We start from the raw sequence: 13,113 nt of genomic DNA, 5'->3' as shown, positions 1-13,113 counted from the left end.
TTAGGTAGGTTCTCATGAGTAATATTCTCAAGTTTTGTTCTTCATTCCATTAGAACAGTGACATGGTTCATCAACTTATCTAAGGTTAGATTTAGTAAACCTATAGGCCTTCTATACATGCATCTCTTGATGCAATGCTAATTGAAAGGACACCAACAAGGATTATAAGGGCTTCCACGTAGGTGAAATCTCTTGTCTTTCATGTATCTATGCTTCCCTTACCATAGTTTTACGTAAATGACAAATTTCTATGTTATTTATAGATGCTAGAACACATCTATAGCTTGGAAAAAATAATTGCTCTAAAACAATGTGCTTAGAAAAGTGCTCTAATAATACCTGTTGTATCAAATTTACCCAAACTTACTATATAAAAGACATATTTCAACCACAATAGATGAATGAAGAACCTAGAGAGCACTAAAATCTATACTTTTATTATTGGAAGTAATGTTCACCTACCTCTACAAGGACACAACCTCTAATCGATAGAACTCCAATTACACATAACTTCATAGGATGCTTCTAGTAAGCCTTCTTACATATATTTCTTTCACAGTACTACATAGGTCTTATTTATTAGAGATGGCATCCATACATAGTAATAGTTAGCAACATATCTATCTACTAAGGAGGTTAGAGAGCTTAGGGCCTTAACAAGACTGAGGCATAATACTTCACTTGACACATAATGTTTGTTTGATATAGAGATGAACCTTGCATTAAACCCCATTTTCTAAACTACGACATTTGTGAGTGCATCATAACAACCTAGCATTAAACAATTTTCATGGAAAAATTTAGGGGCTAATATTTGCAGGTGAGCTAATTTTCCATGATTTTTCCACAAAAAAGATTCGCCAATTTCCATTTTTTATAAAAATGATTCGCCTAAATTATACAATATAAAATTATTTTACCTTAAAAATCGCCAACATTATATAGAGACTATATATAAAATCATTATAAGTTTGAATAATTTTACAAATATATCAATAAACATTTTATAATTTTCATATTATGGACTAGTGAGATTTGCCAATGTTTTTAAACTTCAAGATAATTTTCCATCTTTAAAATTTTCTTTGACAATTTTGTCTTTTGTGATCACCTATTGCATCTAGGTTTTGGACCTCATGGGAATAATGAGTCCTCCTCCGCTTCTCTCGTCATGATTGTATCTCCTAAAACCAATGGGTGCATGTTACGCTTTGGCCATCCCAATATTGGATACTGCTTATGGGCATCTTAAATGAATCCATGAAATCCAAAATATATAGAAACCGAATTTCAAGATTAATTTTACAAATTTGGTGGTGGAGATTTCTTTTTCTCTCAACTTTAATATGATGGTTAAAAAGAATTTCAAGATTAATTTTACAAAGTTGGTGGTGGAGATTTCATTTTCTCCAAATATTTTTCTAACAACCATTACAATTTTTAACAACCATATTTAGTCATATCCAAAACAAAACACAAATGGCTTTGACACCAAAGCTTCGATATCTTTTGTTGGGAATAATAATCAACAATAATTATACTCAAAATTATATGGAGCATATATGAAGCCAGGAACACGAGAAGCTTACATTCAGAAAACTCTTGAAGGGAAAAATCCATTCAGTCAAACTATTCAATGTTTTATTTATAATATAGTTATTATCTCTATAGAACCTTGAGTACTTATTATTGGTGCTATGATAAATATCAAAATAATATATATAAAATTAGAAGACCATAATCACATCACAACAATATGTCATAATAAACTATTTAGTTCAGCTATATATTGATAACTATCGCTAATAACATCTCCATAAATTACTCAACTTATTTTATAAATTCCTTAATTTCTATCATTATTCTTATCTTAATTTATACATGAACTCAATATATATATTTTATAATATTATATATATGTGAGAATAGGAACATCGAGGATGAAAACCACTTTTTCTTAGAGTACCCCGCGTACAACCACATTAGATCTCAGTTTCACAATCTTTGTTGCAATACCAACCTTCCTAGCCTTTTACAATGTCAAAATTATAGTGAGCTCGGGAGGCTTCTCTCCAAGCTTTTTGAGCATAGGAATAAAATCTTAAATCAAAATAAATAATTTGTTTCTTTAGGTCCGATAGGCCAATGTTTGGTCTTAGTGGACATTAACCATCATCATCATTATCATCATCATAATATTTTTCTTATTTATCACTAATAAAATTCAATCCTTCATATTATATATACACTAGCAATTGTCCCAAAAGGTACAAAGAGAGGCCGATAGGATTATTAAATTGGAATTGTTGAATTTTTCTAGAAGAGTTAATTGGTTTGTGGAAAACCTTGTTTTCTTGGACTGGATCATTGTGCAATTACCCTTCTAAACGCTCTTTGTCGTTTGATAAAATAATCAGAATATTGTTTTCAAATTTCCATAGATTTCCTCTTGCAGTAAATTTCAAATACAAAATCAAATTACAGAGTATATTGCTTTGCCGAAGGAAATGATAAGAACAGAATACAACAGAATCAATGCTATTTGTGCTGAATTTATAAGTTTACAACAAAGAAAATTTGGCTTCCCTTGTCAGAGCTGAGTTGATTTGTGGCCTCACGATATCCAGCAGTCTATTTAAGGGTATTCAAGCTAAGTGCAACTTTGGGGATTGGAGTTATTCTGCTCTAATATCAAAAAAGCAAAATGTGAGTCGTTATCTGAACCACGAAAGCTTCCATTACAAGACAAGTTAATAAGTAAAAGATTACACCCAAAGAAATTGAAACAAGGAGAGCAGGCAAAGCCTTCTAACAGAGGGTCAACAGAATCAATGTTACACTGTCATGTAATCATACATAGCTGCCCTTCCAACCAGTATGTTGTAGAATATGAAGTCACCTAATCCCAGTTTAATTGCACCACATACAGAAAGCCCAATCCCATCTTGTTGGTATGTATCTGTGTGTGTAGAATCTTCAATCCCATTTGGGTGCGGCCTCCCCTCACTATCACTATCAGTTTGGGTCAATAATCCTTGTAGTGTAGAAGGCAATGGCAAAGAACCCACTTGTTGATTCACATATGTGGAAGAAGAAGTCCTCACATGGTGATTTACGAGGGGAACTGATTCCTCTTCTGCTGGTGTCTCTGTGTCTCCGTGAACACAACTCTCCTCCGCCTCCTCCTCCTCTGCGACAACTATTTTGAAACCCTAAATAGAATCCTCATGAGGTAGCGATGCAGAAGCAGAGGCAGTGCTCTCATCGCATCCTGAATTCAAGGATTTCAATAACGCAGATCTCGAACCTGAACTTGCTGGTTTCTTCCAAATGTTTCCCATCTGTTGTTGCGGGAGGGCTTTTTCTAATCTTTGCACGGATGGAGGAAGGGAGGGGTTTATCAAAGCTTCTTCTTCTTCTTCATTTTCAGTAGCTAGAGGGCGACTGCGAGGAAGAAGCGCATTTTCATTTTCATGCTCGGGGACTGCGATGTGGGGTTTTCTCGTAACAGGGCGAGCCTCGTAAATCAAAGCAGGGATTTCCTCATCTCTTGAAATAGCGAGCTCTACCAAAATTTTGAGAGGGCCACCAGGGATGAGAACAACAATAACATCATATACTGCCATTGCAACAAGCAGCACCCACGAAGTCCATTCGGGGAGCATAGTAAACCAAAATGCAACAAGCATGCCTATGAGTACCAAGTAACCCTGGGTGAAAATTATGGGCACTTTGCACAGGAAAACAAAAAACACCCCCACAACAGCAAAATTAAAAAGCACAACCCCAAAAGTAAAGCAGTCAATGGGTATAGAGAGAGCTTGCACCAGAAGCACGGCCACGCCCCCACCCATATAACCCAACACAACGAATGCTGCAAAACCCATGTAAAAACAAAGAAACTTCGTGCATCTGTAATAGAAAAGGCATACCAACAGGAACGTGACCACTGTGACAACAACTACAAATACAAGGGCATTCAGAAGAGTGCCCCCAAATTTTTTCCAGTCTGAATCGGAGGATTTTTCATCATATATGAGAGTGGCGAAGAAAATAAAGACGATGACGAGTTAAGGAGATGATAGTGACCCTTTTTCTGGCCTTCTTCGGCTGCCTTTCACCCGGGAGGCTTTTCTGCAGTAGAGGTCAGTCCTGATGGTAAACAATTTGTGACTACATCACCTGATCGATGTATTCAAGTCTTTTGACTTCTTACATGGAAATTAAGATAGCCATATGATGAGTCTCTTGAGTTTGCACAAGACTTACAGAGAAGTGATGCCTCATTATATCGCTTGGATGCAATAGATTTTCGACAATGGATGACTGTGAAGAAAATTGGAGATTTGGTTGAAGGTTGTAAGCATCAAGTTTGCTGACGTGACCTCCCAAATGAAGAATTTAAGTGTCTTGTGGATGGGAATGCAATTGGTCGGCTCTCTTAACACAGTCCCATCAGTTGTTCTGACATATGCAATGGAACTCATGAAAAAGGATGGAGATCCTGGACCAGTATTTGATATGATGGCTACAATATTGAAGAAGGTCTCAGTTGTGCCAGTTACAGCAAGGGCCATAAATGGAGCCATGTTGATTCTTGCTCAGATAATAACTTTTGTAATTGATTAGTCATATATACAGCTGGGCTTTCCAGCTGCTCTTTTTCACCAACTTTTACTGACCATGTTGCACCCTGTCATTCAAACACGTGTAGCAGCTCATCAATTTTTTGTTGTTATCCTTGTTTCTCCAAGACCTGAATGTGAACCATTCCAACCAATCTCTCCAAGCCCACATCAGCACTTTCTTCTGCAGTTGCACTTTTTGAAAAGCTAAGGAAGGAAAAGGTAGGCTTACAAGAAGAGAAAAATGGCAGTGAGGCATCCGATGAAATAAAGGAAAGGGATGTCCTTGAGAAAGAATGGAGTGCAGGAAAATGCTACTTAAGCTATTTCCTCTTCAAGTTCTTTATTTTTTTATGGTTGACAGTGGAAATGCAAGATCTGCTAAGAAAGTAGTTCAACTGCTTGGCTCCTTGGGGCTTCAAATTTTTCAAGGGAGGAAGACAATTCATTATGACATGATAGTAAGGAATGCTTGTGGATAGTTTCTTGCTCGGTTTGAATATGGGAACAGGGATTTTTTAGGCAATGGGAGTGTCAATTCCCAATGTGGCTTTAGGATCGAGGAATTGGACTAGGCATACAGATTCTAGAATGTATGCAGTAGCGATTCTCCAGGTTCGTTTGGGACCCAGGAATACAGGATTGGATTGCTTGGGACAAGATATCTCAGGAAGGGAGGACTGTAATGTCCCTTTTCGAGAACAGAAGAGAGGAGTCAATTAATTGAATTACTTAATGTCATCCTAAAGGTGATAGTGAGTAATTAAATTAAAAAGGGATTATTAAGTGACTTTTGATTTAATTAAGAATCAAGACATACAAAGTCACTTAATTATTAAAAGATGACCCATGGTATTTCGATGGAGAAAACTATAAAAAAAAGAAGGGAGTTGATTGGTAGATGACTGGATATTTGATGAATTGATATTGGAGCTCTAGTAGCTTATTGTGTGAGGTGAAACCCTTGTGGAGATATTAGTTTTGGTGTTGGAACCATACACACTAGCTGGTGGCAATTAGTTTCGGTAGTGAAACATCCACCCTAGCTAGTCAAGAGGGAGAACCACTTCAGGTTCTTCATTGGCGCTTAGTGAGAAAGGACGAGATTTTGGAGTGCTTTGTTAGAAGGCTAAAAAAGCACACATTGCAGTCCAAGGAGTCCAGCCAAAGGAGGTTTCTGAAGAGGACCTAATAACTCCAGCTTATTTATTTGTCAAGTTTCCTTTCAAAATAAAATTTGATATAATTTCCCTCTCAAAATTATAAATAAGTAGTTGGGGTTTGCAATGGAATTTGTCTACAAGCTTTGTGATTATTGGCTCTATAATTTATTTAAATTTGTTAAATTCTCGGTAAAAAATTATTGTGTGCTTTTTCTAAATGAAATTCATAAAAAAAAAAAATTCTAGGAATTTAAATAAATAAATATAGGGAATATTACAGCCTAAGGGCCTAGTATATTAGTGCTAACATTTCATAGCGATTGCATATTGGGCAAAAGAAAAGGAGGGATTGCTTGAATGTATTACCATCTCTCAAGCATTTTTGTTGAAATTACCTTTTCATGAAGGCAGTATAGTTAGAGTGGGTCTAAAAGGTAAGAATATGTTTTCTTTTTTTCTGTGGAAATCAAAATTTCAAATTTAAATGTTTTTTTCCTTTTGGAAATCACAATTTCAAATTCAAATGTTTTTTTTCTCTTTGGAAATCACAATTTCAAATTTAAAAGGATAAAGTATTTATGTCTTCATAAAATTGTAATGATCAAATCAGTGTACAAATAGAAAAAATCAAATAACAAACGTGAACCAATTTGTCCTTAAATGATATGCTTTCTTCTCCAACAACAAAAAGAAAATGCTATTGGGTGACCTTCACATTAATAAATAGAACAACTTGTCTTCATAGATGGATAAATGAAACCGCAGCAAAATGAAAACGTTATTGGGTGACCTTTACATTAACAAATAGAACAAGGTGCCTTCATAGATGGATAATTGAAACTGCAGCAAAAAGAAAACGCTATTCAGTGACCTTTGCATTAATAGATAGAACAAGGTGTCTTCATAGATGGATAACTGAAACTGCAACCCTCAAGCGTTTGCTTGGTTAAAAATGCATTTAATGTAAAAGGGATATTAAAGAAATAATGTAATAACAGAACATCGATACATTTGTCCATTGTTTTCTTTATCCCTCTAAATGCTTAATAGGACAAAAACCCTTTGTTGCCGCATACACTTTATCTATGCAATCCTTCTCATATAATATAAGAAAATACTAAACATATGCATCTTGTTTAGGGAAATGCAACAGGCCAATAAAGTAAATTCTAAAGATCTACATCTTGTTTAGAGAACTGCAACACGCAAATAAAGTAAATTCTAAAGATCCACGTAAAAGCTTCAAGGTAAAATCACCTCTCACAGTGGACTATGAGAATTCAGTTTTAGAAAAAACGCAGCTTTAGGTTCTCCTGGTGCTTGAAATCTAACCTGTATCTCGGAGAGTAAACATCCATGCAATGCCATAACCATGCATGCACAATGTCTCAATGCTCCTCCAACTTTAACATACTGCTTCCAGGGATACTTCATCTTTTTATAACGGCCATGAGGTGGCTCCCAACTGGCAAAACCTTCCTGAAAGTTTTAGAATGCTTTAACCACGTACACTGACACGAGAAAGTTAAAATTTAAAACGGTGAGCACCAGGGCGTCTATGATTCAAATCATGTAGCGTACCAGAGTTTCCTCTTCAGTGGCAGAGACCACAGCCAATCTATAGCCACTGTACACTGGATCATCAGCAGCCTGACATGTAAGAATTTTTGAGGGAACTCTTTCAAGCTCAAATCCTGAAAGGTACCCATCAATGCATCCTGCAAAAGTATTTGCACAAACAAGTGGGATGATACAGCAAACTTTTCTAAAAAATGGTTAGCTACTAAAATTGCAAGCCGTGCGTTTAAAACCCTGACCTTCAAGGGACTTTGCGACGCCCATGAAATTTTTCACTATCAGCTTGTGTAGATCCTCGCCTGCCCAAATTGGATAGATACAGGTGTTAACTACTAAAGAAACAGCAGCACCAAGAAGGATGAGGATAAAGCGGTTTATTGCTGTGTGAATGAACTCCCCAGTTTTTTAGCCGGACACCATTACGAAACAGAATGTTATCAAGAATACTCTAAAACCATATTCGTAAGGTTTCATCTTTGGATATAGTTTAGCAAACGTGGCCACTGACCCTAAAACCATCCGAGCAGTAACATGGTTGGTTAGACAGATTTTTCAGCATGCAGATTTCATAGACAAAAACACCTAAATAAAAAACGGATCCATGACTAATACCTGCAATAATCATCACATGCTCCAATTTTCCAGAACACAAGGATAATTCTGCAGCTCCAAAAGCTAAACCACCGGCTGAAAAGGTTCCCAATCCTCGATTGAAGCCCTTGCTAAATGTTGCACCTGCAACCATCTGGAAAGATTGATATTGGGCGACAACCCAGTTCCGAAAATAGGATATGCCTAAGATTTGCCCCCGTGGCAATCTGTTCAGAGTTTTTGCATAACAAGGCCGGTTCAATGCACGGCAGAATTAGGAGGTGAAAAAGAAGGCAATTCAACCGATATTTGGAAAAAGCAGTCAAAGTGTATTTGGAAAAAGCAGTCAAAGTGTAGTGGATGCTTGCCGGATGCGGGACTTCAAATCAACAGTTGAAAGTGTCTCACCTAATCCAACGGAAAAAGCTAAAAATATTGAAAATTGTATGTGCACATAAATTAAAAAAAATAAAAATCATAATATTTCTTATTTAAATATATAAACTTTAACTATAATTACTATTAAATCTTAAATAAAAGACACAATGTATATGATAACTACAAAATCTCAATGTTTCAAACTTACAGTGTGTGATAGTACTCCAATTCCATAAGTGATTCTTCCGTTTCTTTAGCTTGTCACGTCTAAAATATTCTCTTTCGACATGCCATTTGGTTAATCTCTTCATTATTCTTTTCAACAGACTTTTGACAACGGGGCAGTCCACAGTCATAGATTAATAAATGGAAATGGAACGAAAAACAATAAATGGGATCGGTTATTTATTTAATACAAATAAAGTATAAGAGAAATTAAATATTAAAAAATTAATATATTATTAACGATATTTATAGAGTAAAACTAATTTGATAACATAATTTTTTTTTGGATATTTTTAATATATGAAATATAAAATGCTCAAATTTTTTTGGATATTTTTAATATATGAAATATAAAATGTTTATTTTGACTAATTTTAATTTAATTGGAATTAAAAATATTAATATAATTATTTTTAATTTAAATAATTTAATTAGTTTTTTAGCTGGATTGAATTTTGAATTTCATGATTTATACAATATTTTATAATATAACAATTACCATTAATTAACTTTCATCTGATAAGTCGTTTAAATAAATGAAAAAATAAAATAATTATATATATTAGTTAAAACCTAAGAAGTTGAGATTACATTTCTGGATGTTTTTATTAGAATAGAGCGAAGAGTAAAAAATATACATTACTAATTTGATATCTTGTTTGTTTGTGTGTATTTTTGGTGTATAAGAATTCCACCATAGGAAATACACTTTTCTAGTACTTTTAAAGTCTTGTATTTTAGTTTATTATCACTTATTATCTTGATCCAACTTTGACTAATAATCTAATTTACTTATAATTGATATACAAAATCAGCTAAACTATATAGAAAAAACTAAATAAACCACACAAAATTATAATAGAAATTTTCAAAAAAAATAATACAATATTCTATCAACTTGATAATTAATGATATAAAAAATAGCTAAAATCCATATATTTCATTCTATTTCCTTTAATAATGCAGCAATACAACTCAAATTGAAACAAAATCAATCCAATAAAAACCAAATTTTCTCAGTCAAAGTGACCCAGAGGAAAAATTAATTTTTTTATATTTATTCTATTAATTTAAATATTATTAGATAGAAGCCAAATTTTCTCTGTCAAAGTGACCCAAAGAAAGAATTACCTTCTTTTTTATGTTTATTTCATTAATTTAAATATTATTAAATATGCGAAAGTTTATGTAATTTAATTATAATTCATATTGTTTCCTTTGTGCTTATAGAAAATCATATAAATAAACAACAAAAAGACTGACTCAACAACACAGAGTAATAATAAAATATTTTAAAAAATAATACAATATTCTATAAACTTGATAATTAATGATATAAAAATAGCTAAAATCCATATATTTCATTCTATTTCCTTTAATAATGCAGCAATGGAACTAAAATGGAAACAAAAACAATCCAGTAAAGAGGGAAACTGGAAATCCGGTAAAAGTTACCCAAGGAAAGAATTGCTAATTTTTGTATGTATGTTTTATTAATTTAAATATTATTCGATAGGTGAAAGTTTATGTAAACCGTTTCATCAAATATAAGAGCAATTAAAAATATCAATTAAAAATACCCGTTTAAAAAGCTTAAAATTATTGTTCGCATGTGGAGTAATATTTAAATAAACATTTTAATTATATACTTATGAAATGAAGTAATGGCTTCAGCCAAAAGGATAATTACCTACTCACCTTCTCTCAAGGCCTAATAGGTAGCTTCTTATGTTTACAGAAATTATCAACCTTGACAAATGCGACTTGAGCTCTTTTATAGAGAAATGAAGTGAATTGAAAATAGCAGGCAAATTTTAGAAATTGTAAATTTTGTATTTTAAATATTTACGAGTTATAAATTTTTGGAGGTGTCATTTATAGTATATTTCTATAAAAAGTTCATAATGCAGAAAAATATAAACAATATAAACACAAATCTCATTACCAATTCAGATTTGTGAAATTTTAATATTTGATATCGATTTAGTATCAAACTTGTAAAACTGCTACTTATTTTATTAAACAAAATAATTACAGTAATAGGACCTTGAGCCTGCTAGGTCACCAAGAGTCGAATCGTCATGCATAACGCCTGTCTGCTCTGGTATTTACCATCATGGCCTTCTTTTGCATACTCATGCACAACTTTCTGTTTTGGTTGTTCAGCCTTCAACTTCTTTCCCTGAACCAGCCACTATTGGTACCTTCACCCTTATTTATGACAGTATTCTTTTCCAGAGACCAAATTATTTTAGAAATTTGAATCTTGGATCTCTTAACTTGATGGTTCATATCAGGGCGCGACTTAAATTGTCACCTGAACATATATGATAGAATTAATAAAAACAACTGCAATTAATCTTATTCTCTTCTTCCCGGATAGCTTCCAGCTTTGGTCTCCAACATTGAACTCTGGAATATGTCACTAACTTCTCATACTGTTTCTTCAATTCCGGAGTGTTACAGACCCCACGCTCATCACCCGCAGAATCCCGGCTCAGTGTATCGCGCTGTTTATCATCTTTAAGCCTTGTATCCTCCATAATCTTTGTGATAAAGTCTGGGGACAGTCTGATCCGACGCCCTCCGCCCACGTTGCTGCTCTCTACTTCAAACGGCTGGCAGAGAGCAGACGCCCGGTCGACACTGCGCAGCGGCCCTGATAGACCACCGGTGGAATTGGGTGTAGAAGGTGGTGATATTGAAGAAGCAATCGAGAGGAGAGTTAGCTCAGACTGGAAGAACGGGTGGGGCAGAAGGAAATACTTGTTTCCTACCTTCAGTTCATCCTCTTCAGAAAGCGCCGGCGTCTTCTGACCTATGTAGAAGGAGCCGGAATGGCAGACTAAATGTTGAGGGAATTCCTTCATGATTTGGCCGGCAGTCACTGATTTGTGAAGAATCCGAACATCGCCATCTGAACGAACGAGCTGGGCGGTTTTCTTCTCGCTATCCAACGCCATGCAGGACGCATAGATGCCCATACCTTTTTATTTTCAGCAAAGCATAGCATTCGGATGGAAGTAGCACTTGAGAAATGGAGTAGTGCTAAATGAAACGCAGAACCAGGCGTAAATACTGTGATTGACTTAGACATGACGATGACTTTGACATGATTGATTTTATAGGAATTTTGAATGAAAATTCTCGTCATAAATTGATAAACAGAGTAGTTTTCGGTAAAGGCACGATGTGAAAGACGATTTGACTCTCTTTGAAAAAGTAGAAAGACTAAGAAAAAACAGTAAGAGTAGGAAAAAAACAGTATTCCATTTCCAACTGGCCGGAGAGGTTTTTCTTGGCTGGTTGATTTTGTTTATATTAATAGGAAATTGTTAAAGTTGTAATTTTAAGTACTTAAAGGGCTATGAGATTTTACTATATTTTTTACTATATTCTAATGATATTTTAAAATTATATAATTTGAAAATTTTATTTTTTATTTGTCAAGTTGTTTGTGATTTTTTTTAGGTTTGATTTGTAGTTTGATGAGTGTCTATACTTAGGGGCATTTAGCCTAGGTCACACTAGCGGTTAGCTCACTGAATTTTTTAGCATATCTCTTTGATTTTTTATCATATCAGTTTCCCCTAGCACAAGGCACAACCACACTCGTGACGTTTGATCCTGAGTAGCCTTACTGATGAAGTCCATCCTCAAAGGGTTGTGGTAGTGAAACTTGACATAATTTAAATATTTTATATTTAAAAAATATTTTAGGAATTTTTTTTACTTGTTAATTCTACTTCAAATTTAATTAGAAAGTGGGCAACTAGTAATTTTAATGTGTTGACTTGATATACTTGGATTATTTTATGATTTTTTAATTTATTTTTACATTAAAAATATAATTAAATGTTATAATTTCATTAAAAACTATATGGAGAAGTTAAAAAGAATCTTGTTAAACTACTTTCAATAATCTTAATTTTTTTTGGAAACTATTATCTATTAAAAAAAAATCAAACTTACCAATGGGTAATTTTTATCTAAATTGCAGTTTTTTTAAAGCATTTTAGAATTTAATAAATTTTCTAATATTTTCAAAATTTGTAATCAAATTCAACTCAATCTTAATTTTTGACAAATATCTATAGCTTTATTTTTGTACTTTGGTTTTTAATATTCAGCATTTCTGTATTTCTATACAAATACAGAAATACTGAATATTAAAAAACGAGGAAAAAAATAAGATTTTATTTATTATCCGTTCAAAACAATTTTAAATCTTATGAACGAGTAATTTTTATCTAAATTACAAAGTTTGGAAATATTTTTAAATTTAATGAATTTTCAAAATCTACAATCCAGTTCAACTCATTTAATTTTTATTTTTGATAAATATTTAAAATTTGTATTTTCCTCTTTGTTTTTTAATATTCAATATTTTTATATTTAAATATTCAATACTAACATAGAAATACTGAATTTTAAAAACAAAAATACAAAAATAAGGTTTTAGATATTTGAAAAAATCAAAATTAAAAAAAATTGAATTTGGTTCTCGAAATATTTTATGGTCATGTTTAAAAAATATGTAATTCTAATAAAAA

At 33.2% G+C, this 13,113-nt stretch overlaps 1 pseudogene; it reads right to left on the bottom strand.

The window, feature by feature from the left end:
* Positions 1-2,691: 2,691 nt before the first annotated feature.
* On the bottom strand, positions 2,692-11,544 carry LOC149199719 (uncharacterized; annotated as a pseudogene).
* Positions 11,545-13,113: the final 1,569 nt, after the last annotated feature.

Source organism: Pinus tabuliformis, chromosome 2_1, assembly GCF_031772625.1.
Source record: "Pinus tabuliformis cultivar Carrire ecotype Pingquan chromosome 2_1, CPIR1, whole genome shotgun sequence".
Lineage (NCBI taxonomy): Eukaryota > Viridiplantae > Streptophyta > Pinopsida > Pinales > Pinaceae > Pinus > Pinus tabuliformis.
Note: the sequence above shows the minus strand (reverse complement) of the source record. Positions and strands in the feature narration are given on the sequence as shown.